Raw genomic sequence first — 26,443 nt, 5'->3', positions numbered from 1 at the left:
AATAACTGGAGAAAAACACTGCTAGAAAGAGTGATTGAGTTAGCATTTTTTATAGCAGTGGCTTGAAATGACTCTTTGAAATAAATAGTGTAGAGAAAAACGGAAATGAAGAAACTGTGTGATTTGGATCGTTCAAGATATTTAGATATTTAAAAAAGAAAGGCCTTTAAAATAAGCTTTGTGTGAAGTCAGAAAAAATATTTAAGGAATAATTCTTTAGTGTTTATTATTTTTCTTCAAGCATTGTGCATCTTCTAAATCTTTTATATCAGAAATGTGTCAACGATTTGATTCCCTTTATACTGCTTTAAGGTGGTTAATTGTACTGCTTTAAGGTGTTGCTAGACAGGAAGACTAACAAGGACATAGGTCTCAGAGCCATTGTAGCTCCTTGCCTGAGAGTAGAGCGGGACTCCCTAGTCCTTGCTTTTTAGGCTCTGTCCCATCCCATATATTCTTCTTATCCCCACCCTCTGCATTCTTTTCCAACTAACCAGCCTGCAGAGAGCCCACTGGATTTGAAAAGCCCAGAAAAAGGAAGATCAGTTAACCATCCCCCACTCCCCACCATGGTCCTTACCTGGCTTATGCTATATAAACCCAGCCCATGACTAATGTCTTGCTCTCTGCCACATGCTTACTCTGCGTGCACACCAGCATTTAGCCAACTCTGTGGACTTATTTTCCCTTGAATAAATTTGTTTGGCTGTGAATTCATAAAAAGACTGTATGTATGTATGTGTGTGTATATATATATATGTATATATATATTTAAAGATTTATTTTTTTTTGTTTGTTTGAAAGGCAGAGTTACAGAGACAGAGAGTATGAGAGAGAGAGAGATCTTCCATTCACTGGTTCACTCCTTAAATGACCACAACACCCAGAGCTGGGCCTATCCAAAGCCGGGAGCAAGGAGCCTCTTCTGGGTCTTGCCATGTGGGTACTGGTGCCCAAGGACTTGGACCATCTTTCCTGCTTTCCCAGGTGCATTAGCAGGGAGCTGGATCAGAAGTGGAGCAGCTGGGACTTGAACTGACACCCATATGGGTTGCTGCGTTGCAGGCAGCAGCTTGACCTGCTATGCCACAACACCAGCCCCGAAGATGACATTTTTTAAAAGGGTTATTTCTTCAGAGGCAGAGTGGCACAGAGTGAGGGACAGACAGAGATCTTCCAGCTTCTGATTTACTCCCCAGATGGCCACAACATCCAGGGCTCGGCAGGCTGAAACCAAGAGCCAATAATTCTATCCAGTCCCACATGGGTGGCAGGGTTCCAACTACTTGAGCCATCTTCTGCTTTTCCAAGTACATTAGCAGGAAGGTGGATTGCAAACAGAGCATTCAGGACTCAAATGGATATGGGATGCCAGTGTTGCAAGTGGTGATATAAACTGTGGGGCCACAACTGGATATTTATGTTTATTGTTTCTGTGACATAAAAACCACACAAAACTGTAACATTAGTGAAGTGTTTTAACCACTTGAGGGAAATTTACTGTTTTAAGGTATCCCTTCTATTATACCTGTAAAGATTTTGTCTCTATTAGTAATGAAAATCTTCTCCTTAAGTGAAAACTAGAACATATTATACAGTAAGAAAAACAATTTGAGCATCATAAAATCAACATATAAAACTTCATAAATATAGAATTCTACTTTATTTAAATGAAGTGAAATCCAATGGTTTCAGTGGTCAGTGAAGTACATTAAATCTAATGAGCAAAAGCCCCTTGTGACTACTCAAGTCAAGACAAATTGGCCATTAAGTATGTAGTATTGCAAAGTACATTTGAGACTTCCTTATTAATATGCATTTTAAAATATATGGAAGGATAAACACATTGTAGGAAACATTATATGAAATAAGTATTCAATAAAAGAAAAAATATAATCGGGCTATTTCTTCTGAAAACATTTTTTAAATACAGTTTAGAGAAGTGTAACTTACAGAATCATGTTTGAATTATTCAGAACTTTTAAAGTAAATGTTCAGAGTTGGCACAGAAATGTTGTTATAGAGAAAATTTTATATCTGTAAATATAATGAATTTCAGGTTAATATGACTGAATGTTTTGAATATGAAAACACACACAGAGTTTATATTTTATTTTATTTTGCCTTTGTTTTTCAGAGATCTCCAGTCATTTGAATCTCACCCTAGCATCATTCATTATAAATTATTCAGGCATAGATTCTAGCTCCCTAGACTCACTAGCTTCCAAACTGTGGCAAGTCAGAGCAAGAGAGAGACAGAAAGACAGAAAATCCCACTCCCAAATACTCACGAGAGGTGCTTCTGGGCCAGCCTGAAGTTAGTTACCAGGGACTCCATCCTGGTCTCTGACTTGAATGGGACTCAACTACCTGAATCACTCTCTACTACCTCTCAGGGTACACACTAACAGGAATCAGGAGTCGGGAAAACAGCTATAACTCAAACCCAGACCTCTTACAGAGCATGCAGGCATCCCAATCCATGTCTGAATCACTATGCCAAATACCTGACGCCATGTGGGATATTAAAAAAGATAGCTCTGACCAGTTTGCTGATTCTTCTATCTAATATCTCTTAGGAAGTGGTAGCATTTGGTGGGTTTGACCTCAAAGCCTGTGCTGACTGCTACATTGTACAATTTCATGTTTGTGAAGTGTAATTCTTTTTTTTTTTTTTTTTTTTTTTTTTTTTTTTTTTTTTTTTTTTTTTTGACAGGCAGAGTGGACAGTGAGAGACAGAGAGAAAGGTCTTCCCTTTGCCATTGGTTCACCCTCTGCCGGTGCACCACGCTGCTCCGAAACCAGGAGCCAGGTGCTTCCTCCTGGTCTCCCATGGGGTGCAGGGCCCAAGCACTTGGGCCATCCTCCACTGCACTCCCGGGCCATAGCAGAGAGCTGGACTGGAAGAGGGGCAACTGGGACAGAATCTGGCGCCCCGACAGGGACTAGAACTCGATGTCCCAGCGCCGCAGGTGGAGGATTAGCCTGTTGAGCCGCAGCGCTGGCCTGTGAAGTGTAATTCTAATAAAAATAATTTCTTTCATAGAAATATTTACTAAAGTGTAGGCCAACTTGAATTCTCAATAGAATATTTGCTTTTAAAACATCAAAGGGGCTTTGCTCTAGGATAATTTTTGGAGTAATGGCTCTAATTATAATGTTGCTAGCAGTAAAAATGTCATCAGACAATATAGTCTATATATGGTACACAAAAGTGACCTAAAATAATTAGGATGGAATTGCTTCAGAAAAAAATTGAGGGATTGGGAAGGGTAGCAGAAAAAGTTATATTAACTGTTGACAAGATGATAAAAATTACAAAAAAAAAATGTTATAGTAAAAGATAATGCTCACATTGACTTGGTTAGGATAGTCATAGAGCAATATGAGCAGTTTTCTCCTGGGGTGCTCATTACTCTACCAGGGATTGGTAACATCCAATTGCTGTGTAAGGCCTGTGAAGTCATTTTGTGTGACCCTGTCAAGGCAGTCATGGCCAGAGTTGGAGGAAGAACTCAAAATTCAATAAATCTATAGCAGGGTAATTTTGAACCTGATAATTTTGCATGGCCTGTGAGTAATGTTGCAAATATGCAAATGGGCCTTGGTAGAAAATGTTCCCCATCCCTGTAAAAGTCATAGCAAGTGGACATGAGATTCTTGAGCCACACTATCTGAGTTTGTATGTGAATTCACTGCTACTTAGTATGTTATGTAGAAAAATTACTGAGCCTTATTGTCCTTCAGTGTTATATTCTCATCTATAAGTTAGGGAGAATGATAATATTTCTTGATAACTTTAATTTGAGGACTAGGTCATATATTAGATGTCAAACGGTCAGAATAATATCTGGCATACACAAATAGTTCATAGAAAATAGTAAGCATGCAATATGCCTTTCTTTTTCTTTTGTATTTTCTTTTTCTTCTTTTTTTTGATTTATTTATTTATTTGAAGGGCAGAGTTACAGAGGTAGATGCAGAGAGAGAGATTTCTTTCATCCACTTCCATTCCTCAAAAGGCCGCAACAGCCAGAGCTGTGCTGATCTAGAGTTAGGATCTTGGAGTTTCTTCAAGGTCTCTGACGCAAGTGCAGGGGCCCAAGGACTTGGGCCATCTTCTGCTTTTCAAGGCTATGGCAGAGAGCTGGATTGGAACTGGAGCAGCCAGGTCTCGAACCAGGACCCATATGGGATGCCGGCATTGCAGGCGGCAGCTTTATGCTCCATGACACAGCCCTAGCCCCAAGTATGCCTTTCTACTATTATTTTAAATGTTTATTTATTTATTTAATTTGTTTGAAAGGCAGAGATAGACACACACATAAACAGAGATATCTGTTATCCATTGGGTCACCTTTCAAATGTGTGCTGGACAAAGCTTGGAGCTGGCAACCTGGTCCTGGTGTAAACCATGGGTGTTAGAGACCCAACAACTTGAGCCATCAACCTGCTGCCTCCTGGAGTACACATTAGCAGGAAGCTGGAATCAGGAGACAAGCTGGGGCTTGAACCCAGCATCGTAACTATTGCATCAAATACCTGCCTCTCTTATCACTTCTATTACTGTTACTTTAAAATTCTTATGACAGCTAACTTCCCATACTTTTTCTTACTATCATTTTGCTCCTAAACCTGATATAGCCAGCTTTTTATAATTGACTCCCATTTTAAACATTGTTCATAGGTTTAGTAACAAACTTCCAGTTAAAAAATTCAGTAAAACTTTTTTGGTACATTTTTGACTTCTCAGTTACATTTGTCATGTTGTTTTCTTTGGTACTTTCTTTTATTTTGAAAACCTAATAATAGATGAGATACATTTTAAGAAAGCTATAGAGGGGCGCATATATGGCCTAGTGGCTGTGATGCCGGTTAGAATGCTAGTGCCTCCCGTGGGACTACCTGGGTTTGATCTCCAGCCCTGGTTTCTGATCCACTTTTCCTGTTGTTGTAGGTGGGTTCCTGACACTCATGTGGGAGATCTGGATTGGGTTCCTGATACCCAGCTTTGAACCAGTTCAGACCCAACCATTGCAGGCATTTGGGAAGTAAACCAACAGGTGGAAATTCTCCCTCTTGTCTTGCTGCCTCTCAAGTAAATAAAGAAATATTAAAGAAAAAGGGAATGTTATATAACTGAATGAATCATAGGCATGCTAAGTCCTTTGCCATGTCTCTGGTACAAAACATAATATATACCAGTGGACTCACTCATTGTTGTATTATTCTTATGGGTATTATTATGAAACCCATTTTAAATTTTTAATTTTTTTTACTTATTTGAAAGGCAGAAAAACACAGAGAGAGACATGGAAACAGAGAGTGAGAAAGAGAGCAATCTTCCATCCACTGATTCACTCCTCAAATGCTCCCAATTGCTGTGGTTGGACCATGCTGAAGTTGGAAGTCAGGAACTCAATGTCAGTCTCCCATGTAGGTTGTGGGAACTCAAGTACTTGAGCCATCAGCCACAGCCTTCCAGGGTGCACATTAGTAAGAAGCTGGAATCGAGGGAGTAGAGCCAGGACTTCAAACCAGGCACTCTGATATAGGATGTAGGGTTCCCAAATGGCATCTTAACAAATGTGTCAAATTCCATCCCCTATTATGCCAATAATAAGGGAAGATTTCATTGTTCTTATTTTCTGTTTAAAGGTCATATTGATGTCACATACATTGCAGTGCTTACCATAGTGCTTGCCAGATAGTGATGCCAAAATGAAAACTGAGCTGCATTAAATTTAACTAAGTTTAGTTGAAGAAAGAAAAAGGTTCTAGAATCAGGCAGTCTTCCAGGCCATAGGTAGTTCAGAATGTCCCACCTTACCACTTGCACAGATTATACTTACAGCCAGAGAAAAGGCTGTTACAGACAGAAACAGGTTGAATAACTGTTGATATTTTCTTTATATGCTCCTGGTGTGAATAGGCATTTGCCTTATATGGATCTGATTCGATCAGTTAACAGCTTACAATTGGATGAAACTTCTGTAGACCTTAGCTGAAAGTCACTTTTTTGGTTATAAGGGTGTACTCTTAGGTTATGTTACAACTTGTTTTCCCATTGAGCTAGGCTGCAGTTCACTATGCATAATTACAGAGGTGACTTTGGGCCATACTTTTTGCACTCTAGTATGGAGGCCAGTTTAGGTCAAAATAATTTGTTTAACGCTAGGCACTCATTAGACATCTATGGTTCAAGAAACAACAAAAACCAGCCCCCAGATTTTTGAGAGAAATGTATTCTTGAAACTAAAATTGGAAACAATGAAGAGGTCCTTCAAGAGTTGAATAATTTGTGGTACACCCATACAATGAAGTATCATTCAGTACTAAGTGGAATGAACCCTCAGGCCATGAAAACAAATGGCAGAAACGTAATGCAACCTACTAAATGCAAGAAACCAATTGTAAAATGATATATCTTGTATGACTCCAACTATATGACATTCTTGAAAAGGAGAAACTACAGTGGGAATAACATATCAGAGGTTTCTAGAGGGTCGGGGGGCAAAGGGACAAAAGGTAAGAGGAATTTGAGGGCATTAAACCCAGTCTGTATGATGCTGTAATGATGGTTGCATTATTATGATTATTTTGGCTTGTTGAAATCCGTGGACCATATAACAGTGAGAGTGAACCCTAATGCCAACCATGGGCTTTGGGTGCATTAATGTGCCAGTGCATGTCTTTCACTTGTCCTGGACATCAGTTGTGGGGTACAGTGCTGCACATCACCATCCTTTCATATTCCTGAATTCTGAACTCTTGGATATAATCAAAGATTAAAAATATCTGGAAACAAATGTATCTGTATTGGACATATACAGACTTTCAATCTTTTCGTTATTCCACAATCAATATAGAATAATAGTTATGTATACAACAGTTTCATGGTATTAGGATTTATAAGTAATGCAGAGATGATCTAAGTGTACTAGAGAATATGCACAGGTTATATGCAAATAATGTGCCATTTTATTTTAAAGTAATTCAAAAAAGTTCAGGGGAAATATGTATTACAGAAAAATTATATTTCACATTTTTTGAATCTTTCTTTTAATCCATTTTTCATGAACACTTTGAGGTTTTTATCCTCATAAGGAAGTTGCACATGCATACATTTTGGTATCCCTTGCCTAGGTTAGGGAGGCAGGGAGAGAGGTTTCTGGGATCAATCCTTCATGGATACCACGGAACACCTGTGTATAGGAACTCGGTGTTTGTGTTCAATTTTGTTGTGAACCTAAAATTTCTCTAAAAAAAAAAAACTCACTAAAATAAATAAATAAATAACAAACTTTTAAGAGAGGAAGAATTGATCAGTTAGAATATATTAGAAAAAGCACCATCGGAACCAGAGTTTGAACAGAGTGCTAAGGAAACAGAAGTTTAAAAAATAACTTAAGAGGGAATAGCCTGTGTAAATGTGTGGAGTACTAAAAAAATGTTTTGAGTTTAGAAGAGAAATAGCATAAGCAGATAAATGTTGCTAAAATTACCTTCATTTTTAAAAATGCATACGTCTAACAATCTAATCTCATATCTGTCAGAATATTTTGATTATTTTTATTTGAATATAGTCATCAATCATAAATGTAAAGTAAAAGCATTTTGACAGAGTGACCTACTGACTGATAAACCTGAATATTTCCGGCCTCACTTGAGGAGAGAGTCATTTGGATCTGTTTGGGGGAAAATAAGGTCTTTCTTACTCATATAGCTTCCTTTGTGTATCCCAAGACTATAGTTAAATAGTGTATAATCCACTGAAAGAGACACTGTAGTTCACCAGAAAGGCATCCTGTGGTCTCAAAAGGAGATTATGATTCTGTTCCTACAGGACACAAAGTGTTTTCACAAGCTTCACAAGAAAGCACTGTTCCAGTAGCAACACTAAGATTTCTTTCAGCCCACAGAGGATAACACTGTACTGCAGAAGAGAAGTTTACCAATCTCCTCTCACAATAGAGGCCAGGCCACGGACAGACAGCATTTTGGATGCCTGTATGTAAGTGGAACTAATGGATAGTAAGATACTTTTCAGAGTAGGGTAACTAAAGTACAACATAATGAATCATTTTTTCTGCAGACTATTTTTTTTGGCTATTCAGCTTTATGAATGTAGCCATTGATGCTATCCTTGAGTTATAGAAGCATTTTAAAACATGAAATAGTATGGAAAATTTGTAAGTCATAGTTTGTATGTGTGGGTGTGTTTTTACTGGTAAAAATCAAATGCTGACTAGGTTTTCATTCACTGTTTATTTATTGCTTCCTTCTTTCATAAAATGAATTTTGAAAGACTCCTATGTACAAGGCACTGGTGAGACAGAACTGGAGGACACCATATATGGAATCTTCTCTCAAATGCTTGTAACTTGAAATGAGGTAGACTACGGTGATTTTGTTGGTTTCCCATATAAATGTGCATATGTAATCACTGCATATCCTACATAATATACATTTGCCTACTATGTATTAATTATATATTACAAAGAATATCAAATTTGCTTTGAAATTGCCAGACATGTCATTTCTTGTGCCAACGTAAGGGAGAAAGAAATGGTTAGAGATCAGATGTTTACAAATAGAATCACTGGAAACTACTAAAATATAAGTAATAGACTACTTTCTGTAAAGAGATACATTTTTGATGATAAATCACATGTACACATAATGGAGTCTCATTTTTCATTATTCTTTATCTTACAAAGAGGTATTGCCTACGTACTGATGGACAGGTACAACCCACACGTTAGAATACAAGTGTTTGAATATCTAGCCTTTAGGTAGCAACTCCGTTTCTGGTATGCCCTGTTATGCTATGTTTTATAGCATCATGGTAAGAGCTTATAATTTACAATATCTTTTCTGTCATTAAGGAGTTTTTTTTTCTTGGTATTAAGAAAAATAAAGAAGGAATAGAAAATTGGGAAATGGAATGCTGAGTGTAGAAATAGAGAATTTTCTCACTGTGAACAATGATGATCTTTTTCTTCACTACTTTTAGAACCCATATAAAGCAGTGATTTCTGTGAAAACTATCACTTAACATTTTGTTAAATTACAAAAAGAGTTTAAGTAAACAGTGATTCTTATTAGAGATATTGATGAGGTCTTTGTTTTCTTTGTTCTAGGCATACATAATCATATTTTACATCACTTCTAAAGGATAAAATTATAAATGGCTATATGCCAAATTTAGTAACTAATAATTTTTAGACTTTAATTAAAAAGTTTTATTTCTTTTCAAGTAATTCTTGGTATAAATAATAATCAGTGAGTTGAAGACCATCTGAAAATTATATCTATTTTGGGTATGCAAACATCATTTAATTTTAAAATACTATAATATTTTATACCATCCTTCTCAGAGAAACTATTAAGAAGCAATTTTCCATCTGCATATGGTGACAGGTCATCCAGATGGTACCGATGTTTACTCTAAAGCTGTCTTTGAACATCTGTTGTATTGAGCATTAAAGATGTTTTTCTTTGATCAAAAATTATTTTTTGCCTCTGTCGTAGCCTGAGAATTTTATGAAATCCATACTTACAGCAGTAAAGCTACTTGGCTTTTCTGATGAGGGGTGAAAAGAATAATTTTGAATGTAAGAAAATTTTAAAATGGACTCTAACGATATATATGAATTTTGTAGAATTGTGAAAATATGAACCCAAAATCAAGTTTCTGTCTAGATTTTTTTTTATTTGACAGAGTTAGACAGTGAGAGAGAGAGACAGAGAGAAAGGTCTTCCTTCTGTTGGTTCACTCCCCAAATGGCTGCTACGGCTGGCACTGCACTGATCCAAAGCCAGGAGCCAGGAGCTTCCTCCCAGTCTCCCATGCGGGTGCATGGCCCAAGCCCTTGGGCCATCCTCCACTGCCTTCCTGGGCCACAGCAGAGAGCTGGACTGGAAGAGGAGCAAGTGGGACTAGAACCCAGCACCCATATGGGATGCCAGCGCTGCAGGCGGAGGATTAACCAGGTGAGCCATGGCACCAGCCCCTAGATTTTTTAAAAAATATATAATTATTTATTTTTTAAAATACAGAGTGACAGAGACAGAGACAGAGAGATATCTTCTATCTACTGGTTAACGTCCCACATGGCTTCTATGGCCCAAGATAGGCCAGGCTGAAGCCAGGAGCCTGAAACTCCATCTGGGTTTCCCATATGGGTGGCAAGGGCCCAACAACTTGAGCCATGAGTTTTCTCAGGTGCATTAGCAGGAAGCTGGATCACAAGCAGAGAAGCTGGGAATCAAACTGGTGTTCCAATATGGAGTAATGGCATGCAAAGAGCAGCTTAACTTGCTGCAATACTAGGCTGACTTTTGTCTAATTTTTTTTTTAACATTTATTTATTTATTTGAAAGGCAGAGTTACAGAGGTCGAAGCAGAGAGAGAGAGAGAGAGAGAGAGAGAGAGAGAGAGAGGTCTTCCATCCAATGGTTCACTTTCCAAATGGCCGCAATGGCCAGAGCTGAGCTTACCCAAAGCTAGGAGCCAGGAGCTTTTTCCAGGTCTCCCACACAGGTGCAGAGGCCCAAAGACTTGGGCCATCTTCTACTGCTTTCCCAGGCCATAGCAGAGAGCTGGATCGGAAGTGGAGGTGCCAGGACTTGAACTGGCATCCACATGGTATGCTGGCACTACAGGTGGTGGCTTTACCTACTATACCACGGCACTGCCCTTTCTAAATTTTTAAATATCTGGATTTCATGTATTCAGTGGTATACTGAAAAAGAATGAAAAATTCACCACCACCACCACCAATATAACAAGAAAAGAGATCTGCTTTGTTGTATTTGCGAATGACTGTGGCATAAATATTTCTAGCATGGTGGATATGAAGTTGCCAGTGACTCATCAACTTCTTGCACAGTATCTGATTCTGAACTGTAAATTTCTATAAGCAAGTATCAGGCAACTCCAGGACATGATTATTTTACTTCTCATAGAAATTTTATGTATATTATTGTTGTACTTGATACATATAGGTGCCTTCCGGTTCGAGACCTGGCTGCTCCACTTCCTGTCTCTGCTATGGCCCGGGAAAACAGTGGAGGATGGCCCAAGTCTTTGGGCCCCTGCACCCACGTGGGAGACCGGGAAGAAGCTCCTGGCTCCTGGCTCCTGGCTCCCGGCTCCCAGCACCCAGCTCCCAGCTTTGGATCAGCTCCAGCCGTTGCGGCCATCTGGGGAGTGAACCATCGGATGGAAGACCTCTCTCTCTCTCTCTCTCTCTCTCTCTGCCTCTCCTCTCTCTGTGTAATTCTGACTTTCAAATAAATAAATCTTTTTAAAAAAGATACGTATAGGTGCCTTGATACTAATTTGTTCTACTTTATATGCATAGGTGCCTAAGTTTGCTTTACATCTGGAGACACCATTTTTGATTGCTGGGAAATCTGTATTAGGGAGCATATGCATTTGGGTAGTATAGATTGTCAGTTGTTCCTACTTTACATAAAAACTTATTTTTTCTAATAAATCTTTATTTTTATGGTACATGGATGATGAGGTATAAGGAATGCTTGGAGTAAGACTGAATTTGAAGAAACTTTAAAAAAAAGCTTCAAACTAGAGAGAACACTTGTCTTATATAATTTTTATTTTGAACTAATAGTGAAATGTGACATCACTAGCCCCATGAGGTATCCATGATAATGTCAATAAAATATCTAATTATTAACAATTTAAACCATTCATATTTAAAGTTTTTTATTAATAGTTTTTCACATTACACATTAGAATTTTCTCTCTTTTTTTTTTTTGGCTGTTTCATCTTATTCTGTACTAGAATTACTGGGGATAATTTAGGATATGGTCTCTATTTTGCTATATACTCTGTGGCCAAAATACACTCCTCTGGAGAAATTTTAGTTTTTGAAAATAAAAATAATCAAAGTCTACTCCGATAATATTTTCTTGCTAAATCTGAACTTCTGCATAGTCAATAATAATGTGATAACAAAGGTTAATAATATATCTAAAAACACAACACTGGCATTAAAAAACATGCTTTTTATGTTCATATTACATATAAGAATATTCACTTTGAAATATTTGTTCAATATTAATATGAAGTGAAATGTTCTTTTTCTCTATGTTAAAATTCTGTCAATTATATGAAATCAAAATTATAGTACTTATTGCAAGTTTATAAAAAATTTAACCATATATAGAAACAGTAGTGAAGAAACATCAAAACAATTAAAAAGGAAGAAATATTGACAGTTAATATAATTATCATGGAAGAGTGTATTAGCTCAATGATTTTATAAGAAAAACTTTTAAAATGTATCCATTCATTTATTTGAAAGGCAGAAGGGGGGTGGGGAGAGAAAGAGAACGAACTTTCATTTGCCCTATCACTCCGCAAATGCCCAAATAGCTAGGATTGGGCTGAGCTAAAACTGGGGGCTGGGAACACAATCCAGATCTCCACATGAGTGACAGTCACCCAATTACATGAGCCCTCACCTCTACCTCCCACGATTAGTATTAACAGAAAACTGGACTCAGGAACTAGAGTAGGGTATTGAGCCAATGTACTCTGATTTGGGATGCAGTCATTTTAAACACTAGGCCAAATACTTATCCCATGGATGAATGTTTCTGAATCAACATTTGTTTATAAATATTAAATAATTAAGTCAGAAAATAGAGAATATGTTCAAATATAATTTTAATGTTAATGGAATTATTTATATAATTATAATCCAAATTCCATTTAAACATTAAGCAATAGCTAGCATTTATAATATTAAACCCATAAAATTTTGCACATTTTTTAATTTTAATTATTTAATTCAATTTAAGTCATGAGTCTTTTTACAAAAATATTTGATAATTCTTCACATGCTGTAAAGATGAATTAAAAGACACCAAAAATGTACCTGAATAAGAAAACTCCCCAAACTCTTATAATGAATCATCTTAATTCAAACAGAATAATATGCATAAAGGTACAAAGAAAATGAGAAAGTATTTAAAGAAAAGAGGAACCCCTAAGACGCATTTGTTCTTATGAAAGAAACATTTGAAAGTAGACTTTAGGGTTGAGAGTTCAGCCTAGTGGCTATGATAGCTGATAAGACAGGCACTTGCATCCTATAATGGAGTGCCTGGATTCAATTCCTGACTCTGGCTTTTAGTTCCAGCAGCCTGCCAGACCCTGGGAGAGAGTAAAGGAGGGCTCAAGTGGTTGGGTCTCTGCATCCATATATCTGTGTGTATATTTGTGTGTGTTTTTCATAAAGTTTTTTTTAGAAATCTTTAATAAGTGCAAATTTCATAAGTACAACTTTAGGAATATAGTTATTCTTCCCACCATATCCTCTCTTCCACACTCCCACCACACCTCCTCCTCCCTCTCTCATTCCCAGTACTATTCTCCATTAAGATTCAGTTTCAATTAACTTTATACACAGAAGACCAACTACATACTAAGTAAAGATTTCAACAATTTGCACACACACAAAAAACAGAACAAATTTTACAGTTAATTCTCATAATACAATTCATTGGGGACAGAGGTCCTGCATGGGAAGTAAGTGCACAGTGACTCCTATTGTTAACAGTTAACACTCCGTGATGTCAGTGATTACCCGAGGCTCTGGAAATGAGTTGCCAAGGCTATGGAAGCCTTTTGAATCCACAATCTCTATCAGTATTTAGACAAGGCCATAAGCTAAGTGGAAGTTTCTCCTCCCTTCAGAGAAAAGTACATCCTTCTTTGATGGTCTGTACTTTCCCCTGGGGTCTCACAGAGATCCTTCATGTAGGATTTTTTTTTTTTTTTCTACAGTGTCTTGGCTTTCCATTCCTGAAATGCTCTTATGGGCTTTTCAGCCAGGTCAGAATGCCTTACGGGCTGATTCTGAAGTCAGAGTGCTGTTTAAAGTGATTGTCATTTATCTATGAGTCTGCTGTGTGGATTGCTTCCCATGTTGGAACATTCTCTCCTTTTTAATTCTATTTATTGTTATTACCAGACATTTGATCTTATTTATATGATCGCTTTAACCCTTAATATAACCACTTTAACAATTAAGATGGCATTTTTACCACCCAGCTTAATGGGATTTGGGGTCCCATGGCAAATTTTTAAACTGTACCCTTTGAAGTAAGTCCATAGGAATGCATGCAGAACTATATAGCTTTACAAACTTGCTCCTCCCTCTCTTATTCCTGCTCTTATTCTTTACTGAGATCTATTTTCAATTGACTTTATACACGTATGATTAACTCTATGTTAAGTAAAGAGTTCAACAGATACTATAAAGAAGAGAAAAAAAAAAGTTCCTCAACAGTCAAGACACAAGGTCTGTTCAAGTCATCGCTTCTCAAAATATCAATTTCACTTGTACAAATTAAAAAAAGGGTTTTAAAGGGAGCTTTAAGAGGAAAATTTCTTAGATATTTGACCCTATAAATGTGAGGAATCCAAACAAAATCTTGTTGACATAATTGCTATTGACAACTCTTTTCAGTGGTTAAATTGGAAGATTATTGAGATTTGCTAAGGTGATTTTGTCCATTTATCCCAGTTGTGTAGCTCTATGACAGCAGGCGGACTATACTTTATATTTTGATTGCTTAAAAGATAATAAAAAGCATGTTATTTTTAAGCGCTGTAGTTATAACAAGGTGTATAGAACATTTCAGAGAGCTCAGTCTCATTTCTCAATGACAGGGAAGCTTGCTGTCTTTGGGAAGATACCCTGGGACTCCCAGGGCCAACTTGCTGTTGTAAAAGGAGCCTGGGTGACAAAAGCCCTGAAACAGGAGTTAGACTTTAGGGTTGGAGGTAAAGGAAGGATTATAAAATCACTGGGAATGGGGAGGATCTTATTTATAATATTCTGCATCCGTTAGCCAGTATCTGCTTGTTTGGCACACTTCCTGAGTAACTCAAACATTAGGGATTTCAACACTTCCCTGAGGAGATCATTTCATTTGCCAGTACATACATTTTTTTCCTAATACTCAAGATTCAGTCCTCTTTCAAAAAAATTTATGCAAGCAATGCTAAGTACCATTCAGGATTTAATGAGCCTGGTTTTCTTCCCTGTGGCGTGGAAAAGATCGCCTGAATAAACACTCCTCCAGCAGCCAAGATTTGTGCAGGGGAGTGAGTGAGGAGAGAAAGAGACACAGCTTCTTCCCTGTGTTCAAGCACCAGGGGACTCCACATGGCCCCAGGAAATAACTCTGCTTTATCCCTGCAGGAGCAGTGGGAGTTGGGGAAAATGGGGAAAGAAAAAAAAAAAAAAAGCCTGAGAGGGGAAAGAAGGAGCAGGCACTATTTTCAACAAACAGCAATGTGTTGTCCAAACAATAGGAATTTAGAAAAAAAACAACTCATGAACACATTCTATATACAGTATTCTATATAAATTGGGAAAAGTATAATGCCAAAGAAATACGGGCTCAAGAATCAGATAATAATTACTCTAAATCCAACATTTCAACCTAGTCTCTTAATAATCTTTGATTAATCCCCTGATTTCTGAGCCTTTATTTTCATATTTGGAAAAAATTCAAGTAATCCTCATGGAAGGTGATTTTGAAGTGGAAACAGAAAAGTGCCAACCAGTGCTTGCTTTCTGCCCTACAGTCTTTTTCTGTCACTATTTTTGTTAGTGAACTTAAAAAAAAAAGAATTTTAGATTCTCTTATCTTGCAGTTTATTTATTTACTTTTGATTCAGTTCAATATTTATGTGATGAGCCTGACCCTAGGGAGGGGTTGTCAGTACAAAAATAAATAGCTCTTTGAGGCTAGAACACAGGCAGACAAACACAAATTTAAATAAATATAATACATTTCAAGGTAGAGTATGTAGAATAGTGAGATGGCTGCAAAACACAGAAAAACTCCAACTAAAGTAATCTGGCTGTGGTCGATATGAAACTTACTCCACAAATGTAAAGAAATATCACAGAGTAAGTTAAATGCTTTTTGAGCCTTTCTCACCCTGAACTGAAGGAAAATCTTTGTTAGCTATTATTAGGTGGCCAGTCTTTTCCATTATGGTTACAGAAGACTTCAATAGGCTCCTTTGCTACCTGTAAAAGAAGAGACAGGTATTATCCATCATTGTCCAAACTCACATGATACTTTAATTGGCAGTTTGATGCTTTGTGTTAGGCTGAATATGGTCCTCCATGAGTGGTCACATTTTAATCTCCGAATCCTGTAAATGTTACCCAAATGGCAAAGGAGACTTGCAGATGTGGTTAATTCACAGATGTTGAGATAGGTAGAAGACCTTGTATCATCTAAGTGGGCTCTAAATGTGATCACAAATTTGCTTATGGGAGAGGGACAAAGAGGTAAAAGGTAGATGTCGGAGTTGACATGATGGAAGAAACAATTTAGATTCCAGGAAGGTCAGCAGTCAAGGCATTCAGGCTGTCTCCAGATGCCAAAAAAGGCAAGGAAATAGTTTTTCCTAGAGACTCCAGAAAGAAGTAGCTCAGCTAACACCTTAACTTTAACCCATTGAAATTGACTTCAGACTTCCAGCAAGCCTGAGTGTAAGAGAATCAATATCTGTAACATTAAGTCCACAAGACTATACTCAGCCACAGGAACCTAATGTATATTTCAGCAAAGTTTGGGTCCCAGGGTGTTTTGCCAAGGTTTGGGGCCCTGTATACCTTGCTCCCGAGAATGGGGGAGATCTCAGCTGTTGGAAGACCAATCACACTGCTTTCTCAGTTGGGGCAATTTCTGTCTCCCATGATTGCCATCAGTAGTGGCCAACCGTTTGCAGAATGATTTTCTACTAGGCACTTAAGGAAAATGTTTTAGACTGGTGAATTTGGGGCTACAATTACATATAAGCTTGCTTTTTAGTGCCATGTACTGTATTTTAATTTTTATTCAAAATTCGGGGGATCTTTCACAGAAATGCCTATTTTGTATCTTTTTTTTTTAATCTGAAACTATGGGCATTCCCATATTATAACCATTCTTTTGAATCATCTCTTTAGCAAGCTGCTTGCCCTACACTGATACTCCTTTACTTATTCCCTGTTCAGATATACAGATCTGAGCTTCTCATCCACATTGGATGCCATTAAAATCCATGAAAGAGAGCAAGCATCGTCTGTCAACTACCGCTTAAGTCCTCGTAACCCAATCCTCCCTAAGGAAAGCAAAAATGGTCCAGAGAGTTTGAAACTCAATAGGAGTAAAAATGCTGTGAACAAAATCAACTAAAAAATGATTTTTCTCCAGAAAATCTTTAAAGAAGCAGTACAGTAATGTCTAACCTGGTCTTACAGGATGAAGAAATAAGTTAGTGACAGGATCACTTTTGGGCCCCTCTGCATACCCAGACCTTCAGATTTCTTACAACAGAAACCATTAGAGCTAAACAACCGAGTAAAGCCAGACTGGAGGTCCTTGAGGGGGTCTGGGGTGGCTGGTGGCTGTGTTCTGGGGGACACTGAATCAATAACTCCGAGGAAAAGGACTAGTGGTAAGAGGATCAGCTGGGAGACAGGCATGGAGTAAGATGCTGAGTTGTGCTTTTTTTTTTTTTTTTCTACTGTGTGATCTGAATCATTGGTGACTCTTGCCTGTCTTTTCAGCTGTGTGAGACTGCATCTGTTATAGGATATGGGGTAGGGATGCGTTTAGTTTGTATTGAGTGTGAGATATAGATTTGGCTTGTAGTCATGTCACTGTCCAGTTATTTCTAAGAATTCTTTCTGGGTTGCCTGAGATATGCTGTGGCACACCATCCATTGCATTAAATGTGTTTTATCCCAGAACACTGGCCGGGGCGGGGGGAAGGGTAGAAATACTTGTAGAGAATGTATTATTTCTTAATCATTCATGATGCTGCCCAGCATGACTGTAACCACCTATAAGAATGAAAATAGTAAGATCCATAGGAATAAAAATATATCTGGGTTCGTTTGGGAAAATCAAGTAAACTGCAGCTGAAAAGTAGTTTTAAAATCGAGTATTGAATGGTCAATACAATTTCAATGTAGTACAAAATATCTTTACTGGAAAGCTAATGAAAATGTAAATGTTAGAGTCTCTTGCTTGTTAGACTTCCCTTCTAAGTATATGTAGAATCTCCAAAAAATTCAGGGAAAAATTGAATGAAAAAATAAATTGACTTGAATATGAAAATTTTGAAATCTGTGGAGTTCTTTCATATTATGAACTTTTAAAAGATTACCTCATATGCATGTATTTGGATAATTATGCACCCATGTAAACATTGTTAATCACATTTTTCTGAGAATATTTTAAAATACTCTCATATGGTACCTAATTTCACAATGTTTTCTTGAAGAGGACCCACTTTAACTCCTCCTCCAACAATTGTATAAACTTCAAACCTACAAAACCTAGATCTGGCTATGTAAAAGTGGAAGGGCCATCTATGGGAAGCAGTGTACTTGTACAAAAACACAGAGGTAGGAATGCTTAGGATCTGCTCAGGAAAGTGTAAATATTTGGGTTTAGCTGGGTATGATATGTGAGGATTACTAATGAAAGATAAACACGGAGCAGGGAAGATCACTGCCAGATCATGGAGGATGACCTTGAATGACATCTTTTGGAGCAAAACTTTATTAAGCAATTGTATATGATAGCCATGGTGCCTAACCAGGATGCTGAATGAAGAGGTAATCCAAATCATCGCCAATAATTTGCAAATTACCATCTATGAGTTTTAACTGAGATTTGTGGACCCCAAACAGTCCATGAAGCAAGAGATCTGGGGGGTGGGGACTGAGAGGGTAACTTTTGCAGGTTTTCAGTTTCTATAACCCTCCCAGCTTGTTCGGCCTTATTCTCCATCTCACTTTTCTGTTTTATCGTATAATAGTGTCTATATCTGGTTAATCCTAGAAGTCTTTGAATGTGCTTTGAAAAAATATGAATTTTTTGGACTTAATCACTGCACTATTAATTCAGAAATTAAATCTGGGAGTGAGGTAGAGAAAGTTACCATTCTTTGATAATTATCCTTTTCGGCCAAACTCAGTTTACAACTGGGGGTCACTAAAGATTTTTTGAGCAGGGGACTATGAGGAAGACAGCTATGTTTTACAGAAGATATCCAGAAATGCTTTTTCCTAATACCAATCCTGAGAATGTCCAGAAAACATATAGTGTGCCATTTTACAGTAGAAGAAAAGTGATTTGTACAAGATCACAAGGCCAGTAACTGCAGTGTTTAGATTTCTATTTCCTGGTCCAATGCATTTTCTACTATGCTATGTTTTCTAACCTCACTTTGGAAATTCATTATGAATAAAAAAATTCAATTGGTACAAAAAATCTGTAAAACCAAGCATCAAATCCTTGTTGACCTAATTGATTATTTCTGTTTGTTTGTATGTATGTATGTATCTATCCATCCATCCATCCACCCATCCACCCATCCATCTATCCATCGGCTATAATTTTGACATTTTTAAGAGTTGTTAGAGGCCGGCGCTGTGGCTCACTAGGCTAATCCTCTGCCTTGCGGCACCGGCACACCGAGTTCTAGTCCCGGTTGGGGCGCCAGATTCTGTCCCGGTTGCCCCTCTTCCAGGCCAGCTCTCTGCTGTGGCCAGGGAGTGCAGTGGAGGATGGCCCAAGTGTTTGGGCCCTGCACCCCATGGGAGACCAGGAGAAGCACCTGGCTCCTGTCATCGGATCAGCGCGGTGCGCCGGCCGCAGCGTGCCGGCCACGGCGACCATTGGAGGGTGAACCAACGGCAAAAGGAAGACCTTTCTCTCTGTCTCTCTCTCTCGCTGTCCACTCTGCCTGACAAAAAAAAAAAAAAAAAAAAAAAAAAAGAGTTGTTAGAAACCTAACGCAAAAGAAAATCATGAATTAGCATTCATGCCCACAGAACTACAGCTAACCCATGCAGTGAATTAGGAAATGACATCCATTCCTGCAGGGAGATGGCCTCTGTGTTGAGCAAGCTTGGTGAGCATTAATGAGGCTGGATTTTCAGCTCCTTCATTGCGTGGTCAGCCAGATCCAAATGGCCAATGAGCAATGAGTGCAGACCATATGTCATGATACCTTGGCGAACAGGCTGTATTGGAGTCAAAGGAGGACAAAGAACTGAAAGTGAGAAAACCTAAATAAATATATATATACAGGAGTAGGATTGCTTTGAGTCAGAATTGAAAAATATTAGTCATGTTCATGAATATTCTCTTATATAATCACTGACTCTATACTATCAGGGTATATTGAAACTACCTGGAAAACTAGTATAAAAAAAATCAAAATGATACTTGGGCCCCAACCTTGGAATTCAGATTTAAATTGGTGTTAGACAGTTCTTCTGGCAGGAATGGATCATCAAAGTTTCCAGGAAATACTACTATACGGCCTAGATAGAGAACAACTGATATAAAACATAATGATGTCTTCCACTGAACTCGTTTGTAGGCCACAACTGAAATTTGGAAAGAATTCCTCAAAGTATGGTATGGTTATATGGCTGTATTCTAAGAATAGATTTAAATATAAGCATAGCAATAATTTTTCTTGATTGATAACAGAGATTACTAAATTTAGCTCTGTATTTATATATTTTTGGTAAATATTCAAATGAGTTATTTGATTATCTGCACACGAGAAAGGAAAGAGCATGCTTATGTCTGAAAAATCATCAGTAATGTATAGTCTAACCTTTCTTTATGAAGACAGAATTTATAGTTTTGAAATATGGTGCTAGTCTTGTGAAAACTGTCAACGTTTCTGAAGTAGTATACAAGGAACACAGGAACTAAATTTACAACCAACAAAAAACAGGATAATCAACTTATTTGTGCAGTGCTTCAGTATGAGCCCTTGAGAGTACATCAAAGCTGACACACTAGTAGTAGGAACTCCATCCATAACAACCCAGGCTTAGAAGAAGGGTTCAACAAACATGTGTGCAATGGGTCATTGTTAGGTCAGCAGCATTATGCAGGCTCATCTGCAAATCACTTTACTTTGAAAAAATACTTAAAAGTTTATCAATGAACATCCCCAAATTTGCTTGATTTGTTTTGTTTAAAAATAATTTCATATATATGAACTGCAGGTCTTTAAAAAGTAACATAGAGGGACCAGTGCTGTGGTACATTGGTTAAGTTGCCTCCTGCATCAATGCCATCCCACATTGGAGTGCTAGTTTGAGTCTCAGCACACTCTTGTTTTCAATCCAGCTTCCAGCTGATTGGAAAAAGCAACAGATTATGGCCCAAGTGCTTGTGTCCCTGCCACTTACGTGGAGACAAGATAGAGTTCCTGGCTCATGCCTTGCACCTGGCCCAGCCTTGGTTGTTGCAGCCTTTGAGGAATAAACTAGTAGATGGATGATCTCTCTCCGTCTCTTTCTCTGTAACTCTGTCTTTGAAATAAAAAAATAAATAAATCATTAAAATAATATAGATTGAGCCTTTAATAAATCACATGGCAAAGCATGATATAGCTTCACAGTAATCATACAACCTTGAGATTGTTTTTAACTATTTTACTAAGGAAAAAATTTGGCCCATCACTGTCTAAAGTCTGTGCCTCTAATCACCTTGTTATCTTTTTCAAGGCTCTAAATAAATTCAGCTACATTTTTATGAGTGATACAACTTTTTAACTTTTCATATTCCCACAGTTTGTAACTTATAGAAATGCTATGCTCACTTGATTGATGATACCTGAATGTTTGCAACATTTTATTAAGCACACTTTATGGACACTCCTGTAACAGTGTCTTTATTAAAATATGTATATTTTCTCAAGGGCCTCTATTGACTGCAGGTTAAACTACCCTGTCTTCACAGTAAACTAGATTCAGAACAAGTACAACATTGAATGTCTATGTTCTGCCTTCTTGTGTTCTTACAATCCCCCTAAATACCCTTTGATTTAAAAATTTTTATCTCTCTGTAAATGTGGAAATTAAGGTCCCATAAAATCTCAGACCCGTATTCCCTCATATGGAACAGTGAGGAGAGGGTCATTTCAGGTTTAAACTCAGAGTTCTTTTTATTACAAGAGAGAGGCAGTGGTAGAGAAAGAGATCAATCAAACCCAAAAATGAAATGGGAACTGCCTGAAAACCTGAATCAACAGAACTAACCTGAACAATGAAGATGTCTTTGCCAGTTCCTTTCTCTTCACTCCACTGCACCAATTTAATCTCAGGCCCTCCACATCATCCATGCACTCTATCTTTTTTTTTTTTTTTTTCCTTTCTACTTTCCTTTGGGCTGTCAATGAAATTGTCTTTCTGAATTTCACAACATTTTTTGTTAAGCACTAGGAATAAGAGACTGACCACCATAGGACGTACATAGTCAATGCCATCTGAAGGTTCATGATCCACACAGGCGTGATCACGTTCTGCTGCCCAAGGTTTAAGTCCCTAGAGGGCCCTGAGCCCCCACTGAGTGAATTACTGGAATCTTTATACGTTTTCAAGAGTTCTGTTTTTTTTTTTTTTTTTTTACAATGTTGTCCTAACAAAGGATGAACATTTCATTCCTGGACCCATACGCCTCCTGTGCTTTTGGATCTGCTGAAGACACTAAGATCTTTTCTAGCCCAGTGCCTCTATGCAAACAGAAAGTTTTACTTAGGCTTAACAACAGATAAGATTTGGGAAGTGGTCAGGTAATCTTACTATATCATTATTAATTGAAAATATATCTTCATTTAAAATGCTTTTTATGTATTTGAAAAGTTGTGCATCATTAAAGTATTTTCAAAAAATTAGAACATCTAACTTTAAAATCGATTTTATTTTGTGTTTCAATTCAGATTGAAATGGACTTTGAACAGTCTTTTTTAAAATTCTCACTGTTGCCACTGTAACAAACTCCTAGACTATTAAAAACAGCCCCAGGGGTCAGCGTTGTGACTCAGAGGGTTAAGCCCCTGCCTGCGATGCCAGCATTCCATATTCCAGTTTGAGTCCCAGCTGCTCCACATCCCGTCCAGCTCCCTGCTAATTCACCTGGGAAAGCATCAGAGGATGGCCCGAGGGTGTGGGCCTCTGTACCCACTTGGAAATTCTGGAAGGAGCTCCTGGCTCCTGACTCTTAGCTTCAGCCTGGCCCAGCCCTGGCCTTTGCAGCCATTTGGAGAGTGAACCAGCAGGTGGAAGATTTCTCTTTCTGTAACCCTTCCTTTCAAATAAACAACAAAAATAAAAAACCCTACAGGGATGCTGTGTGACACAACTGGTTAAGCCAGATATCCCAGATCAGAGTGTCCCTAACACAATGCCAGCTCCAGTCCCAGCTACTCTGAGCTTCTGATTCAGGTTCTTGCTAATATGCCTGACAAGTCAGCAAGTGATGGCCCGCGTTTGGGTCCCTGCAACCCATATGGGAGACCTGGATGGAGTTCCCAGCTCCTGGCTTTGGCCTGGCTCAGCTATGGCTGTTATGGCCATTTGTGGAGTGAGTGAAGAGATGAAAGATTCTCTCTCTCTCTCTCTCTCTCTCTCTCTCTCTCTCACACACACACACACACACACACACTTTGTCTTTCCCTTTCTCTCTGACTCTCTGACTTTAAAAGAGATAAATAAATAAATCTTTTTTAAAAAATCCTTGCTTTTGCTGAAGAAAACTGAAGCATAGAGGAAGTTTATGGCATAATGGCTAAATATACAATTAAAAATTAGGTTCAACTATTCGCTCTTCTTGGCTGAATGATAATGAGTAAGTTCCTTAAGCCTCTAAGTCTCAATTGTAGAATGGGTATGATAAGAGGATCTCCCTGTTGGGATTGACCAAAGGATTTAATGATGCATGGGGAAAATTACTTAGCTGTATCTGAGCCCAGAATTAAGAATTAGTTGTCATTTTAATTCCCCTGTCAACACACACACACACACACACACACACACAGTTTGAGAATTACTGGTTGAGCTAGCTCTTCTTTTCAGAGCAAATCTCAGGTGATCAGATAAACCATCCTAGTACTTAGTGGCTTGAAAAACAAAAGGCACGCTGGGAGGGGAGGGAGAGTCTGGCTTCCTGGTTCTTTCCAGTGCAAACTTTCCCCACCCAGCTGCTGCCCACATTCTGTCCTGTCCTCCAGCTCACAGAAAATTCGGCTAATTACCAAGCAACATGTTTTTATTCATGATTGCTGTTGAGTCTTGAGCTCTGTTAATCCACCAATAGGTTAATATGCCTTGGATACATAAAATGGAATAAATCTGTCTGCAGTGTAAATTTTGATTATATTTAGCTTTCCCACCATCCCTTTCCCAATTCTCTTTAAAGGTCAGACATTTTGTTTTGTTTGCAATTTTGTTGGCATGGTGGGAGAGGCCCAGGGAATTATTATAGTTCATCTGTTGCAATGGAAAACTATTTTAATTCTTTTTTTTAAATTTGACAGGCAGAGAGACATAGGAAAGAAGGGATAAGAAGGAGAGCAAGAGACTCCCATTTTCCCAATGTGTTGGTTTAATTCCCAAATGTCTGCAATGACTAGGGCTGAGACTGGCCAAAGACAGGAGCTTGGAACTAAATCCAGGTCTCCTACACTGGTGGAAGGGACCCAGTAACTTGAACCATTGCTTACTGACACCCAGGGTTTCATTAGCAGAACTAGAATTGGGAGCTGGAGCCAGCACTCAACGCCAGGTATTCCAATGTGAAATACTGGCATTTTAACCTGTGTCTTAACCAGTAGGTCCAATGTCTGCACCAAAGAAATTACTTATGATGGGAAAAGTACAATATGAATGCGAACATTTTAAATATAAGTGTAGAGCATGTTGTTGCTCATGTCTGAGTGGGCGAAACAACACATTCTCGGGAGGATTTGTTTTGCTCTCATTGAGTTGAAGAGTTTGCCCTATATTACCATTTTCCTATGTTATAGGAATAAAGAGAAATGTGACAATAGATGATTGTTTAAATAACTGTTATGCATAAAGGTATTTTCAAATGAATATTGTGGTAATAAGTATCTTTAGTCACAGTTTTGCTCTTTGGTGTTAGCATTTAAAACAAATGAAAGAGCTCAAATTATTCTCAGAAAGGTGTTCCATTTCTTAGAGGATTATTTTAAGATATTTGTCTACATGAACAATATTCCAAGGCCTGTTGTAAGCTCCAAACCAAACTAGAACAGTATTTTTTTAAAGTATGAAAACAAAAGCTCCAAGTGTCTTCTTTGTTTCCAGGGCAGTTCAGATTCCTCATTGGAAAGAGCATTAATTGTCCAGCAAAGCTAAGGGACAGTTTAATGGAACATTGAAATAATTGTTCAACATCCTCCTTAGGTCAGTTCCCTGTTTTAATAAAGAACAGGTTTGTATGACTTAATATCCAATTCAAAAAATAGAAATGGTCATTAGTGTTTTCAAGCAAAGGCAAAATCTGCCAAAAGTATCAATCAGCAAAGAAAAAAATTCTGAAAATATACTTCATCTTCTTCTTTTCATAATGTTTTCAAAATTTCCAATTATATGGACATTTTTATACTTGGAAACCCAAACTTTATTTTCTCTGCACCATTATGTTTAGATTTTTTAAAAGAATAAAAGATAAAAATGTCCTTCCAAGAATGAAACCCATACATGTAATATATTACTTTAAATAAATATTCAGACATACATAAATGAATCTTACCCTACTCTTATTTTTTTAAGATTTATTATTATTTTTTTTTGAAATGCAGAATTAGAGAGAGAGAGAAAGACAGAGAGAGAGAGAGAGATCTTCTATCTGCTGGTTCGCTCCGTATGTGGTTGCAAAGGCTGGAGCTAGGCCAGGCCAAAGCCAGGAACCTGGAACTCCATCCAGGTCTCTGTGGAGGTATCAGGGGCCCAAGCGTTTGGGCCATCCACTGCTGTTTTTCCCTGGTGCATTAGCAGGAAGCTGGATCAGAAGTGGAGCATCCAGAACCCAAACCAGTGCTTACATATGGCTTAACTTGCTGCTCCACAATATTGGTCCCTATTTTCTTTTGTAGATTTAATCCACTTTCCTAAGCTGAATGCAAATGCAGCCAGTGTGTTTAATGAGACAGAAACCACAGTGATAAAAACTGACCTGAAAAATGAAGGTAAAAAACAGGCACATCTCCAAGTGGTCGGGACGTGGGAAGGTGGTGAATGTCAACAAGCTCCAGTGCAGAGTTGCTTGAGGGAAAATGCTCATTTCTTGGTTTCAGTGTTTGCAAGATGCTATGTTTCAGGCTCAGATTCTTAAATACTGGGACACTATAGGGAAGTTCACCAAGTCCTCTTGATATTTCAGCAAGATTTGACTTTACTGAGCAATGTTCACCAGACATTATAGGGAATCTACAAGTGCAAATTTTATAGCCTTAAAATAACCATTTTTTTTTTGTAGGTGTGATGGTTTCAAGTGTATCTTGTGGTATTTGTATGAGGAAACTTCACATGTGTGAGATCAAGGGCT

The 26,443-nt window shown here is 37.9% G+C and overlaps 1 long non-coding RNA gene across 2 annotated transcripts in view; it reads left to right on the top strand.

Annotated features, from left to right (window-relative positions):
• LOC149126262 (uncharacterized) overlaps nt 1-11,146 on the top strand; it is a 63,401-nt gene extending 52,255 nt beyond the window's left edge. The window contains exons 2-3 of one of the 2 annotated variants that reach the window (XR_016235790.1): nt 7,847-8,014; nt 11,011-11,146. This is a non-coding gene — a long non-coding RNA (uncharacterized LOC149126262). The remainder of the gene's footprint in view (nt 1-7,846; nt 8,015-11,010) is intronic. The other variant, XR_016235791.1, reaches the window with a different exon arrangement.
• The last annotated feature ends 15,297 nt before the right edge of the window (nt 11,147-26,443 follow it).

Source organism: Oryctolagus cuniculus, chromosome 6 (genome assembly GCF_051225735.1).
Source record: "Oryctolagus cuniculus isolate XC-2025 breed Fujian yellow rabbit chromosome 6, ASM5122573v1, whole genome shotgun sequence".
NCBI lineage: Eukaryota > Metazoa > Chordata > Mammalia > Lagomorpha > Leporidae > Oryctolagus > Oryctolagus cuniculus.
Note: the sequence above shows the minus strand (reverse complement) of the source record. Positions and strands in the feature narration are given on the sequence as shown.